The sequence below is a fragment of the Dasypus novemcinctus genome, chromosome 3, assembly GCF_030445035.2.
Source record: "Dasypus novemcinctus isolate mDasNov1 chromosome 3, mDasNov1.1.hap2, whole genome shotgun sequence".
In the NCBI taxonomy this organism is placed as follows: domain Eukaryota; kingdom Metazoa; phylum Chordata; class Mammalia; order Cingulata; family Dasypodidae; genus Dasypus; species Dasypus novemcinctus.
In genome coordinates, this window is record NC_080675.1 from 158,100,570 (window position 1) to 158,116,349 (window position 15,780).

A 15,780-nucleotide genomic window follows, 5' to 3' on the forward strand; every position below is an offset into this window, starting at 1 on the left:
TTAATGCAAGATGGTATTAATCTTTAGAAAATTAATGTGTTTCATCACATTAAAAACCTAAAAGAGAAAAACCATATAATGTCAATAGATGCAGAAAAAATTTCTGACAAACTTGAACACCCATATTCCTAATAAAAAATTCTCAAACTAGGAATACATGGGAATTTCTTCAATCTGATAAAGGATATCTACGAAAAACTGACAATATCATACTTAATGTTGAAAGAACAAATGTTTCCTTCATAAGTTTGGGAGTAAGAAGAGAATGTCTACTCTCATTACTTCTGTTCAACATTATACTGGAGCTTCAAGCTGATATAATAAAGCAGGAAAAAGAAATAAAGTCATCTGGATTTGAAAGAAAGATGTAAAACTGTCTTTATTTGTAGATAACGTGATTATACATGTAGGAAATCCAACAGAATCATTATAAAAGTTAAGAAGTGAGCTTAGCAAAGTTGAAAGATATAAAATTGATATGCAAAAAGTATTTGTCCTTCTGTATGGTAGCAACAATAAGTTGGAAATTTAAATTGAAATTTATCTCTAATAGTATAAAAATGTGAAATTCTTAGGGATAAATCTAACAAAAGATGCCCAAGAGCTGTACACTGAAAGCTACAAAATATTTTTGAGAAATGAATACATTTACTCTGATCATGGGTCAGATGACTCAATACTGTTAAGAAGTTAATTTGCCTGAAATTAATCTATAGATTCAAAGTGATTCCAACCATCTATCAAATATCAATCAAATATCATAGTATGGTATTTTCTGTACAAATGGAAATTTTCACTCTAAATTTCACATGGAAAGCAAAACCACACTAGACTAGCCAAAACAAATTTGAAAAAAACTTTTTGGGGAACTAACACCACCTAATTTCAAACCTTGTTGTAAAACTACAATAATCAACATAATGTGGTATTGGCATCAATATAGAAAAATAGATAATGAAACAGAAGTGTCTAGAAATAGACCCACACAAAAATAGACAATTATTTTTGACAAAGGTGAAAAGACAATACAGTGGAGAAAGGATAATATTTTCAACAAATGGTGCTAGAATGACTGATTATCCATATGCGAAACAGGAACTTCAATGATACTTTGTATCACATGCAAAAATTAACTCAAGATGGATTACAGACTTAAATGTAAACCTAAAACCATAAAACTTCTAGAAGAAAAGATAAGAGATGAAATTGATGAAATGGAAACTTTAAAAGAGTAAAAGGATAAATAAAACCAAAAATTTGTTATTTGAATTTAAAAATGCACCTGGCACATCCTGATTAAAGAAATGAGAAAGCAAAAAAGTACATTAAAACAAAAAAGTGGGAAAAGGACTTTGGCCCAGTGGTTAGGGCGTCCGTCTACCATATGGGAGGTCCGCGGTTCAAACCCTGGGCCTCCTTGACCCGTGTGGAGCTGGCCATGCGCAGTGCTGATGTGCGCAAGGAGTGCCGTGCCACGCAAGGGTGTCCCCCGCGTGGGGGAGCCCCACGCGCAAGGAGTGCGCCCGTGAGGAAAGCCGCCCAGCGTAAAAAGAAAGAGCAGCCTGCCCAGGAATGGCGCCGCCCACACTTCCCGTGCCGCTGATGACAACAGAAGCGGACAAAGAAACAAGATGCAGCAAATAGACACCAAGAACAGACAACCAGGGGAGGGGGGGGGGGGAATTAAATAAATAAATAAATAAATCTTTTTTAAAAAAATAAATAAATAAAACAAAAAAGTGCTAATAAAAAAGATATGAAAGAGTTGGCAAACTAGGTAATATGAACCAACTGAGGACAATATAAAAAGCTGAATAGAATATGGAAAAAAAAAGCCTGCTAAAATTCATCAAAGAGCTTTAACAAAAAAATTATGGGGCCAAGATCCAGGAGAAGACAGAAAGCAGAGGTATAAACTAGCATCTGGGTCTGTTTTTTTTTTTTCCCATAAGAGTGTTTGCAATTATTGAAAAAATGGCAATGAAACCAAGTACAGCATTTGACAAAAATTGGTGTCCAGAGGTCATCAAGGAAGGTGGCAGCCTGGTAATGCCCCACACAAAGGGCTCTGCCTTTAGAGGAAGTATGTACTGAAATTAGAAGCCATCTCCTCAGGGATGGAAGTTGAACTTCAGATCATCTCATTCTCTGAAAATGGATTAGATGATTAATGATCAGTGCTCCTAGCAAACTGCCAGAAATACACTATATCAGTTAAGGTCCGGTCAGGAGACAGAACCCACACCAGAAATTTGAAAGGGAAAATTTGATGTAAGAATTAACTAGAAAAAAGGTTGTTTACTAAAAGGGGTGAAGAGTACTCTAAGGAGTATGGAAGAAATAATAGCAGAAAGCAGCTGCTACCTCTAGGGCTGGAAAGAGCATGAACAAGGAAGTTACTTAGAAACTTGGATAGCTTCCCCACCCCCCGATCTCTGGAGAGGGTGCCGCTACCAGAGGAACGTGTGGTGCTGTGGAGAAGAAACTTGTTGGAGGGGCAGGCTGCAGCTAGTCTACAGGAGCAGCCCAAAACATGGCAGAGAAGTTTGGTGGAAAGATTGGCTGGCCACTAGGTAGTGGAAAAACTTGCCAGAGGCTGTAGCGGGTTCATGGAAGCAGCCCACCGGTGGTACATAACCACCTGGTTTGCAGGAGTAGTCCGTCAAGTGGCTAGCAGCCCACTGGTTTGCAGAGAACTTGCTAGAGGGAGTGGGCCACAGCTGGCCTGTGAGGGCTGCTGAGGTGAGTACTACTGGGCTTCTCTCTCCCACTTGTTGAAAGAAAAAAGCATCCTGGAAGCAAGAAGGAAAGCCCCTTCCTCCTGTTCTGGCAGTGTCTCTCCATGCCCCTCTTTTGAAGAAGGCTTACATTAAGCAGGTGACAAAGAAATGGCTAGAGGGTCTAGTTTCAGGGCAAAGCGGAGTAGAGTTGGAGCTGAGAAGCAATAGAGGTACTTATATATAAATCCTCTCAAGAGAAAGATAATATAATTTGAAGCCTAGGATAATGTTAACAGTATTCAATATACAGCATGTGGCAGGCAATAAAAAACAAGTGGGTAGTCTAAGGTCATGTATATTACTAGAAGGAAAGGTAAAGAATGCAACATGGGACTGTATAGCATAGTGAAACCATGTAAAATACGATTATGGGTGATATTGCACATATAAGACTTTTTACAAAATATAAATACAAATAAACGAGAGAGACAGAAACAGAATAGCAGCTATGTATGGTAGGGGAAGCATAGAGAGATTGAGAGGTGATGAAGTTTTTTTGTTTTATTATGATTATTATTGGAACAATGAAAATGCTCTAAAAATGACTGAAGAGATGAACTCACAACTATGTGATTATACTGAATACCACTAATTGTATACTTTGGATGGATTTATGCTTTATTAATATCTACCAATAAAATTGATATGTTAAAAAAATAACTAGGTAATTACAAGAGTAGGTAAAGTTACATAAAAGAAAAGTGAGAAAAACAATAACTGATAACGCATTCTTTAAAAGATGCCAGAAAATGGAATTCTCATATAGAAATTTTAAAATAACTGTCCTTAATATGTCTAAGAAGTTATATCTAAGATTGAAAATTTCAACAGTAAACTGGGAACTGTGACATATACTGTATTAAGGCTATGAAGAAAAGTTAACCATCATTAAAAGACAGTGACCAGGGAAGTGGATGTGGCTCAAGTGATAAGGCCCTTCCTACCACATGGGAGGACCCAGGTTCAATCCCTGGGGTATCCTGGTGAAAAAGAAGAGAAAAAAAGTGTGCCTGTGCAGTGAGCCAGCACCTGCATGGTGAGCCAAGTACCCATCCGGTGAGCCAAGTGCCCATATGCTGAGCCGAATGCCCGTGCAGTGAGCCAAGTGCCCACGTGGGTACCCACATGGTGAGCCGAGTGCCCACGTGAGTGCCCGCGTGGTGGTGAGCCAAGTGCCTGCACAACAAGCTGAGTGCTCACACAGTGAGCCAGTGCCTGCGCAGGTGAGTCACACAGCAAGATGATGATGCAACAAAAAGAGAGATGAAGGGGAGAGTCAAGGTGAAGAGTAGCAGAGACCAGGAACTGAGGTAGTGCAATTGACAGGGAACCTCTCCCCACATCAGACGTCCCCAGAATTGAATCCTGGTGAATCCTAGAGGAGAAAGATGAGAAGAGAAGACAAAAGGAAGAATAGATACAGAAGATCACATAGTGAGTAGACATAGACAACAAAAATTGCAGGGTGGGGGAGGGGGAGGGGAAGAAAAAATGTATTATAAAAAAAAACCAACACACTGTAATGTCAAAAAAAAGAAAAAAAAGACAGTGACCACAGTAAGGATGAAGGTGCGGGGGTACTTTTTTTTTTTTTTAAAAGAGGTGCCAGGGATTGAACCTAGACTAGTACATGGGAAGCAGGCACTCAACCATTAAGCTACATTTGCTTCCTGGTGATACTGTTTTAAGATAAAGTAGGTCACAGAAGGTGATTAAGTGATGGCATGAATGATGTGACATAGTGAGCTATATATAAATCTGGGAGAAAAGTATTCCAGATAAAGGACAACAAGTGAGAAATTCTTGAGGCAGGAGTCTGCTTGGTATGTTCAAGAAACAGAGGAGAAGTGTGCCTGAAGTGGAGTTAGGAAGGAGGAGAGCATTAGGAGATGAATTCAAGGGTGCAGCCAAGAGGACAGATCACGTATAGGTTCGCAGTCCACTGTAAAGACTTTGGCTTTTATTCTGAGTGATATGGAATGCCAAAGGAAACGCTAGAATAGAGGAATAACTGGACCTGGGTTATGATTTAACAGAATTACTAGGTACTGTGTGGGGAATGCACTTTAACGGGTTCAGGGTAGAAGTAGTAGGCTATTGGTATTATCTAGTTGAGAGACTGGTAGCTTGGATCAAAGTGCTAGTAAGGGAAGTGGTGATAGTAGTAAAAACCGGAATATATTGTGAAGATAGAGCCAACGGGATATGTGATGGTTTGGATAGGGGATGTGAAAGAACGAAGACTCAAGACTGATTCCAGAGCTTTTAGGCTGGGTAACTGAAAGAATGGAATTTCTATCATAAGACTGTAGGAGGAAGAAATCTGAGTTAGAGGGTAAGGGAATCAGGAGTTATATACATTTTAGATGTTTATTAGGCATCCTGTAGAGATGCTATTAGGCAGTTGGATATAGGAATCTTGAGTTCAGGAGAGTGGTCTAGGATGTTGCTCTATATTTGGGGGACATCAGTGCAAGAATAATACTTAAAGCTATGATACCACATGAAATAATCTACAGTGTCTGATGCTCTGGGCATTTGAGAAGGAATATTGTTATTGTTTAGTACTGTTGTGTGCACTGCAGATATTTAGCATCCCACCAGTCATTTTAAAAAATGAAACCCTTCCCCAGCTCACACGTTATTTCAAAATGACCCCAAGTAGAAAAGTGCTATCCCTGATTGAGAACAATTGGCTTAGGTGGAAAAGAACTGTGGATCCTAAGCCAAATATTTAGTGGTCAGGGGGGTGAGGAGGAACAAGTAGAGAAGCATGAGGAGTGGACAGTGCTGCAGGAAGAGAACTAAGAGAGAACAGCATTTGAGAAGTCAGGTGAAAAAAAGTATGTCAAGAAAGAAAATAACCGACCTTGACAAATGCTGAAGAAATCAAGAAAGATAAAAACTGAGAACTGAATTGGGCACCCTTAAAATAGCAGTTTTAGTGGAGAATGGCGGTTAAAATCCTAACTGGAATGGGTTCATGAGAGAATGGAAAGAAGTAGACTGTGAATATAGACATATATTTCAAGGAGTTTTGTTCTAAAGAGGGGCAGAGAAATGGGGAAGAGGCTGGAGGATAAAATGAAATGAAGTGAAAGAAACAAATGATAGAATAATATATACAACATGATTCCATTTACATAAATGTTAAAAGAATTATACAAAACTATACAATATACTATATAGGATATATTCACATATTCTAAAACTATAACTAAGTGCAAATGAATGATAAATACAAAATTCAGAACAGTGACTACCCTTGGAGAAGAGGAAGAGGTATACAAATGGAGAGGGACATACAGGGGCTTCAAAATTATTGGTAATATTCTTTCTTAAGCTGGGTGATATGCACACTGATATGCAGGGTCACCTTCTAGCCAACTTTTAAGAAATGATCCTCTTCCCTTAGTTGGAAACAAAAAGAAGAGAAGTAAAGCAGAGGCACCTCCTGTGTGCATGTGGCCTCACCATTTTCTTGTGGACTATGACACACCCCTTATCTTAGGCAATCCTGTCTTTATTAAAATGAGCCATGGCTAGTCCTGCCTGGAGGCAAAATTGCCCCTCGGTCTAGAATCTTCCAAACCCTGTCTTTCCAAATCCACTTTACTCATCCGATGTCCAATTCTTTTATAAAGTCTCCCCTGACCTCCTCCTTGACCCCTTCCCTCATTTCTTCCCTGACCCCCTTTCTCCAATGATCCAGCCAGTATTTCCATCACATATTCTCTAACTTTATTGTACGTGTTCTGTTGTTAACTTACCTAATGTGTTCAGTTTTCTCTTCCATCTGTTTCTATAGTTTCTATTATATCTGAGCAGTTCCAAATAAAGACTGGTGGTTTTTGAGTCTTCACACATAGGGAGAGAAGTTTGAAAGAGAAAAAGAAATAGCAAAAATAATACCAAGACCTTCCCAGATCAAGATGGTGGAGTGATACGCTTCCGGGCTCCATTCCCCCACAGAAGCTTTGAACAACCAGTAAGAACTGGTAGAAACCTCTTTCTAAACACTCTCAGAGATGGGAAGTGGACAGGGCTCAACTGATAAGAGTGTCTGTCTACCATATGGCGGGTCTGGGGTTTGATCCCCAGAGCCTCCAGGCCAGAGTGGTAAGCTGGACCACACGCAGTGCTGTGGCCTGGAAGGAGTGCCATGCCACACAGTGGCGTCCCCGCCCAGGAGTGCCCCACACGCAAGGAGTGTCCCCCGCAAGGAGAGCCACACAGTGTGAAAAAAGCACACCCTGCCCAGGAGTGGCGCAGCACAAGGAGAGCTGACGCAACAACAACAAAAAAGAGACGCAGTTTCCCAGTGCCACTGGATAATGCAAGCGGATGCTGAGGAACACACAGCGAATGGACACAAAGAGCAGACAACAGGATGGGGGGGGGGGGGAGGGAAAGAAATAAAATAAAAAATAAAATAAATAAAATAAACACTCCCAGAGAACAGAGAACAGCTAAAGGACTGTAGAAACAGGGCAAGCACTGAATCAAGGAAAAGACCACTAGCCCCTGTGCAGTGCTGATGCGTGCAAGGAATGCCCTGCCATGCAGGGGTGTACCCCGTGTAGGGGAGCCCCACGCGCAAGGAGTGCGTCCCGTAAGGAGAGCTGCCTGGCGTGAAAGAAAGTGCAGCCTGCCCAAGAATGGTGCTACACACACACAGAGCTGACACAAGATGACACAACAAAAAGAAACAGATTCCCCATGTCGCTGATAAGGATAGAAGCGATCACAGAAGAACACACAGCGAATGGACACAGAAAGCAGACAATGGGGTGGGGGGGGGGGGTTTGAGGGGAAGGGGAAATAAATAAATAAAAAATATATCTTAAAAAAAAAAGTAATAGGTTCTCATGGCTCTCTCGCTAGTCCTCCCCAATCCCTCACCGGCTCTCCTGAGCTGGTACACGCTCGGATCCCTGGTCCTGGGTTCCAGAAGGAGAAAAGCAACCTTCTTGCACATACTGGGAGAACACATGTCTGGTCCAGTCTTGGGACATGAATGTTTACAGCAGTTTGTATGACTCCATTTATAAGACAATTCTGAACAATCAGTAAGAATTAGCAGAAACCTTTTTCTAAAAACTCCCACAAAGAAGTATGAGGACATTTTGGGGCTGAGTGAACTGTTTCATATGTTGATTACAGTGATGGTTACACAAATGTATGTGCTTGTCAAAATTTACAGAACTGTACATTAAGAGGGGTGAATTTTACTATATGAAAATTATACCTTAATAAAACAATAAAAAAAAACCCAATACCACAGTGCTGAAGCATCACCCTGGAGCCCTTTGCTCAGCTAGTCTTTTTTTTTTTTAAGATTTATTTTTCTTTATTCCCCCCTTATTTGCACTTGCTGATTGCTCTATGTCCATTCGCTGTGTGCTCTCTTGTGCCTGCTCATATTCTTTTTTAAATTTTTTTATTTTTATTTATTTCTCTCCCCTTCCCCCCCAACCACCCCCCCCCCCATTGTCTGCTCTCTGTGTTCATTTGCTGTGTGTTCTTCTTTGTCCACTTCTGTTGTCAGCAGCACGGGAATCTGTGTTTCTTTTTGTTGCATCATCTTGTTGTGTCAGCTCTCTGTGGGTATGGCACCATTCCTGGGCAGGCTGAACTTTCTTTTCACACTGGACGGCTCTCCTTACGGGGCGCACTCCTTGTGTGTGGGGCTCCCCTATGCGGGGGACACCCCTGGGTGTCATGGCACTCCTTGCGTGCATCAGCACTGCACGCGGGCCAGCTCCACACGAGTCAAGGAGGCCCGGGGTTTGAACAGTGGACCTCCCATGTGGTAGACAGATGCCCTAACCACTGGGCAAAGTCCGCTTCCCTCATCTTCTCTTTAGGAGACACCAGGAACTGAACCTGGGACCTCCCGTGTGGGAGAAAGGCACTCAATTGCTTGAGCCACCTCTGTTCCCTGCTTTGTTTTGTGTTTCTCATTTTGTTTCCTCTTTGAGTCTCGTTGTACCATCTTGTTGCATCAGCTCACAGTGCCAGCTCACCACGCCAGCCTGTCACGCCAGTTCACTGTCCTGCTTGTGTTCTCCAAGAGGCACTGGGACTGAACCCAGGACCTCCCATGTGGTAGGCAGAAGCTCAATCACTTGAGCCACACTGGTTTCCAGTAGTTAGTCTTTTAATTGCTGGATTATAGAGACATCCGGGGAGAGAGCCAGAGTTGGAGGAGAGGAAACTCTGGGGTCTTAGCTCAATAGTTATTCACCAACTTGTATGCACTTACTTCACCAATGTCAGTAATTTAGCAGTTGGTGTGGTTGCACTAGTGCAAACCAGTTACATATTAGCTTGTTAACTGGTGTCCAACTTTAAATGAAGTTTCACTTTTCTGTATTTTTCTTTAATTTGCTACTTTCCCTTTACCCTTCTTACCCTTGGAACCTCTACTGACTCCATGTGATGAAATAAGTATGAGATGGAGTCTGTGGTCAGTATGTTTATGGCTTTGTATAGGTGTTTCTGTGGGTTAGAATGATTTTACTCTTATGGACCATTTTGTGATGATGAAGTAATGAATTTAAATTTTACTCTAACTGTAACTATTGTTTTGTTCTTAATATAGAGAAAATCAGGATGAGATGATCACACCAAAATGCTATTATTATATAGTGTGGCCACCAAGTCTGAAAACACAGGCAAACACATAATAAATGTTTTTTTGGTAACGTACTATAATGTATAGTAAAATAGTATTGAGTGTTTCCAGAGTTTGTAGCCACATGGTTGTATGAGAACCTTGTTCAAAATATAAAAATGAAATATGCAGGGTGAGAAGTAAGCAAGTTCTTTGTGAGTATTTTACTTCATGTTGCCTTAATAGCTGCTGCTTCTTAACTCAAATTGCAGATGAACTCTAAAGGACACCTGCACAAAGAATTTAACGATAAAGAATAACAAAGACTCATAAAACCCAAAGTCAGATTTTTCCTAATGTTTTCCTTGTTTCCAATAATTTAAAAGACAGATGTCTGATTAAACAATTGTAAAGGCTCACATTAACAAATAAGTGCATCCTTATTGTATATAAAGCCTAAATATCCCTTTGACAATTCTTTTAGCAGAAGTTTCTACTCTTCACCACTGGATATAATAAGTGAATTAAATTCATTTTAGGATGACATTTATTGAATGCCTTCTATGCTTAACATTGGAGAAGGAGCTGCAACTATGTAAAAGCAGGCTACAAGGGAGAAATTCATGTGAGTTAGAAACCTATCTGTTGGCCCATGGCTAATCCCTCTGGACTTGCGTTGGAAACTAAATGTATACCCCTATTGCATGAATGATACAGGAATAGAAAATGTATTTTCAGTCTCTATTCTCAAGGAGCTAGCAGAGATTCCAAGCAAAAAAGAAGAGGGAGGCAATGTATGTAGTAGTACCGAAGTTAAGAGTATGGTTAATGAAGTAGACAATAACTACCACTACCTAGCTTTGTGACCTCAGACAATTTAGTCATTATCTCTAAGCCTCAATGTCCTCATCTCTAAAATGGGGATAATATCACAAGTGATGCTGGGAGGATATGAAAAAATACAAATAAATCAATTAGCACACTACCTGATACACAGTAAGGTTAAAAGCAATGTTTATTAGCTGTGCTTTATTTTTATTATTATTTATTGTTACAAATTAAGATTAGACTGATGCTATTCCAGGGAAAGGGAAAACATAAACATAGATTCAGTTCTGTGAATGCACAGGGTACATAGGGTTAAAAAAAATAGATCACAGTGGCTATAGTATAAGGTACATGGAAGGGATTGGCAAGTAGAAGATAAGGAAGGAAAGCTACCTGCTTGGAAAAGTTAGGGACACTAACCTAAATAAGAATTTATAAGGAAGTGAATTGTCAGTAAGAAGGGACAGAAGCCCCATGAGGTCAGTTCACAATGAAACGACATCATTACTAGCTGGCAATTACTAAGTCTTGATGTCTCTGATTTATAACTCAATAGTTTTTATTATTTTAGATTAAATGCCTAGGGGTTACAAAAAAGATATGAATACTCAAGTGAGTTTTTTTTTTTTTTTAAGATTTATTTTTATTTATTTAATTCCCCTCCCCCAGTTGTCTGTTTTCTGTGTCTTTTTGCTGCGTCTTGTTTCTTTGTCCACTTCTGTTGTCCTCAGCGGCACGGGAAGTGTGGGCGGCGCCATTCCTGGGCAGGCTGCCCCCTCCCTTCACGCTGGGCGGCTCTCCTTATGGGTGCACTCCTTGCGCGTGGGGCTCCCCTACGCGGGGGACACCCCTGTGTGGCACAGCACTCCTTGCGCACATCAGCACTGCCCATGGGCCAGCTCCACACGGGTCAAGGAGGCCCGGGGCTTGAACCGCGGGCCTCCCATGTGGTAGATGGACGCCCTAACCACTGGGCCAAAGTCCGTTTCCCTTAAATGAGTTATTAAAATACAGTGAAATCTGTTAAAAATGTTTATACCTTTAGCTTAGCTATATATATAATTTATAATAATTCTCATATATTTCCTTTCAACTCAATGATTTCAGAGTTGCCATTCAATATTTAGCTCCAAACAAGCAAAATGAATGACACCATTTTTCCATAGAGATTATGTTTCAAACATATAAGACTTATCAATTTAATTCATAGGCATTTTCACTCTCACTACTCTACTAACAATGTATTAAAAGTAAAGATTTAAATTCCCTTGCCAAAAGAACCAAATAACTTTTATCCTTCAGAAAGTACATTATGTCATCCATTCCATGTGCTCACTATTGTGGAAGCTGCTACCAGATTTACTCTCTTCCTTTTTAGCCAAAAAAAAAAAAAAAAGGTTGTTTTTTAGTTTTCTTAGCAAAAGTAAGGGGAAGGGTGAGAGGAGAAGAGGATATTTTATCGTAGAATGTGTTTATTTTGCTTCATTATTCAAGGATATTTTTGCTGGATTTATAATTCTAGGTTGACCATTTTTTTCTTTGGTACTTTAAAGATGACATTCCACTGTACTCTTGCCTTCAAAGTTTCTGATGAGAAGACAACAGTCTTTTGAATTGTTCTTTGGTATATAATGTATCATTTTTCTTTGGTTTGCTTTCAAGATTTTATTTTTAGCTTTGGTTTTCAGCAGCTTTTCCTAGGCATGGTTTTCTTTGTATTTATTCATACTGCTTGGGGTTCACTAAGCATCTTGAAAATGTAAATTTATATCTTTCATCAAATTTGGGAAAATTCTAGACATTATCTTTTCAAACATTTTTTTTTGTTGGTGTTTTTGCTCCATTTTCTCTGTATTCTCCTCCCAGGTTTTCGATTATACTTAAACTTTTAAAAATTGTCCCATTAGGATGCTGATACTGTCTTCATTTTGTTTTCAATCCTTTTTCCTGTGTTCTTCAGATTGGATCATTTCCATGGATTAATCTATAAGTTCACAGACTTTTCCCTCTGTTACATATATTTTGCCATTAAGCTCATCAAGAAAAATTTTTAATTTCAGATATTGTTCTTTTCAATCTTAGAATTTCCATTTGTTTCTTTTTCATAGTTTCTATTCCTTGGTCTTTTCATCCATTGTAAATCATATTTGTTTTTCTTTACTTCATTCAGAATAGTTGTAACAGCTCTAAAATTCTTTAGAATTTTAAAATGCTTTAAAATTCTTGTCTGTCAATTCTAAAATCTGGGTCATCTCAGACTGGTCTCTGCTGATTATCTTTTCTCTTAGAATGGGTCACATTTTCCTGGTTCTTCATATGTAATTTTGGGTTGAATCTTGGCCATTGTGAAGTTATATTGTATAAGGGAAACACTAGATTCTATCATGTTCCTCTAAAACTCTAAAGAGTGTTAATTTTTGTTTTAGCAAGCAGTTAATGTCCCCGGAGTCAAACCATAAACTCTTTCTCCAGGATAGCAGTTCAAATTGTGTTTCAGTTTTTATCAGTAGGTGGGCTGCTTTGAGCCAGCTCCATGCATGCACGGTTCAGGTATCCAATATTGGTACTTTTTGGTATGTAGGCAGTCCCACTTAAAATGGTCTGTGATCTAAAATGTAATTTTACATCTTTTGGTTTAACTCAAAACTTACACAAACAATTCTTTTACCTTGAGTGGTTACATCAAGAAATCATTAGGTCTTTTATACTATTTGCACCAAAGTCCAGCTATATCTGCTTATTTACACCAGAGAAAGCAAAGCAGTAGCTTAGTTTTATTTTTCTCATACAGCCAGACAACTGCAAAAATTGCTCTGATAAAGTATTATTTTACCATTAAGTTCTCCTCAGTAAGCAAATATGTCTATTACTACTCTCTAAAATTTTAACATGGAAGGGACTTCTCTTTCTGGATACAACGATGTAGAAGAACTTGAAGACATTTATTCCTGTAGTAACAAGGAAAACCCTGACAAAATAAAAATCATACTTTTCTATGAAAGCAATGAAGAGCAGTGGATAACCAGGCTCCAGAATGGTGCCCAAAGATCTTCCCCTCCTAGTATTTACAATTTTACAAAGTTCCCCTTCCACACTCAAAAGGGTTGACTTGTGCAATCAATAGGATATAGGAGAAATGATGGTGTGTGACTTTGAGACTTGGTCATAAAAGACAGTCCCATGCTCTAAACTTTCATAGTATGATCACTTTACCTCTCTTGGGGTATTTATTTGTATTAAGTTATTCTATATTAGGATAAACATCTAAATTATTTTTGTCTTTCCCACAAAGCCTAGCACAGCTTACTTCTTGGTTAATATGTTCAATAATTATTTGATAAATAATTAATAATTTGATAAATTTGAGCTAACTCAAATTTGCCTTTGTTCACATTTCCATGACTATAAAGGATAATTTTGTTCAGCATAAATTGTTATTTTAATACCCTTTGTACTCTACTTTCTCTCTAGTCTTCTTCTAGGATCTTAATATATATATATCAGACTTTTTAACATTGTTCTGTAGGTCCTGGAAGCTGTGTTCATTTTGTCCTGCTGTTGTTCTAATTGTCTCAGATTCTTAATCTGAAGAGGATAGTGTGATTTTTTTTCAGAGATAGGACAGTAGAGCAGAAATTACTGTGTTCTGATATACTAGGCCTTCATCTGGACTGGAAGCCGCGGGTGATAACAGTGGAAAACAAAGTTAGCAGATATTGCATATCTAACACCCACCAAACTAAAAACAAGCAGCATGGTAGCTCTTTCTTACTTCAAGTCTCAGAGTAAATCCTCATCTCCTCAAAAATAACTCAAACCAAGTTCAATTATTTGTTAGTTTGACACTCTAACTAGACCATAAGGTCCATGAAGGCAGACACTACATTGTTTTACTCATCACTGTATGGGCATCATCTAGCATAATCCTGCACAAAGTAGTTACTCAATAAATATTTACTGAATAAACAACTGAACTATGATTCTTGTTCAGAATCAAGACCCATTTTCTGGGTCTCAAATCCCTTAAGACCTTTATAATAGATTTACTTTGTTCTACCCCTTACCTCTCATTTTCCCTAGGCTGAGGCAGTAAGCATCACCACTAGGACTTAGAACAGAGCAGTCCCTTTTAATATATTCAGTAGGTAAAAGAGATGGAAGGGTTCTTAGTTCCATTGTTAAGGTTTCACAGTCACCATCCATTAGAATTATGAACACATTTTACCATAAAATTATTTTAAGTATCCTTTTTTTTTTGGCCCAAAATGGGTTAAATGACTTTTTGGGAGCTAGCTTAGGAATATGACTGAAAGAACTGTTTTTTATGACAAATGCACTCTGAGTTATGAGTTAAACCAGCAGACTAAAAATAACTTTTGGATCACAGTCTATTTGTAAGGACTGCCTACACCCCCAAAATTACTAATATTGTTAAGATGGTTGTTTGATATTATCCAATATTAATAATAAATTATTTTATTTGTATTTTTAATCATAATTTTATTTGTTTTTATTACTACAAATAAAGAAGACCTTTACAATAATAAAAAATGTAGACTATTACCTAATAACTTATCTATTTTTCCCTAAATCTTATTTTCTCAAAGACTTAGAGCTCTCATAAAATTCACTACCACTGTTATCAGACATCATATCTATTCAATACAAACTGTACTTTCTGGTAGTCCAAAACATACATATCTAAATATCAAAATGGAAGGCTCTTTATCATAAGTAAAGTACTGCTTTTACGTATGGTAGGGAATTAATATTTCAGTGTAGTCTCTAAAGATTTGGGTATGGGAAAACTGCCTTCAGCTCTGGAGTGTGCTTGCATCATTTCACGTATCATGGTGATGAGGATTTTAATTCACCACTTGGAAGAATCTGGCTAGATTCTAGACCCCTTTAAGAACTCATTAGGATTAATGATTACGTGTAGTATCACAGCTGTAACATAACCATATGGAGAAAAATCACTGAACTATAAAACACCACCATATACTCTATTATCTCTTGTTCACAAGAAGGTTTTGGAATACATCTCTGGACTTGGATTTCATCAGCCTATTCATTTCTCATACAGGCACTAAACTCAACCAGGGCTCTTTCAAGAAAACAATTGTATAATTTTTCCTGAGGGAAGGCCACTGCTCCTAGGATTGCCCTCTCTGGAGCAATCACTGTACAGTGATCATCCCTTGGAGCCATGTCAATAGGGGACTGGCCAGCCTGTATGCATAAGCTATTGTCATCATCTTTCTTGTCATAACTATATATAGTATAAGTCAGGTTATGTGGGATGCTAGGAATTAAAAGGTGAAAGTCAAGCATGCTTATTAGGTAGCTTAAAAGAATTTGAAGGATTCTTGAGCTGCTTAAGTGGGGAAAGTTAGACTAGTCAAAAGTGGGTCTGGTAACTGAGCAGCCCTATCTTAATTCTCCCCTCTGGGAACTACTTTAAGGTGGTTTTGTTCTACTGTTTAGAAGGAGAAGCCAAAGCAATATTCTAAAAGCTTGAATGACAGAAAAAGATTATTGCTGCTCTGAAAATAA

General features: G+C 38.7%; 1 protein-coding gene across 2 annotated transcripts in view; it reads right to left on the bottom strand.

The window, feature by feature from the left end:
* LRRC28 (leucine rich repeat containing 28) overlaps positions 1 to 15,780 on the bottom strand; it is a 213,246-nt gene that overhangs the window by 59,497 nt on the left and 137,969 nt on the right. The gene's annotated exons all lie outside the window — the stretch shown is intronic.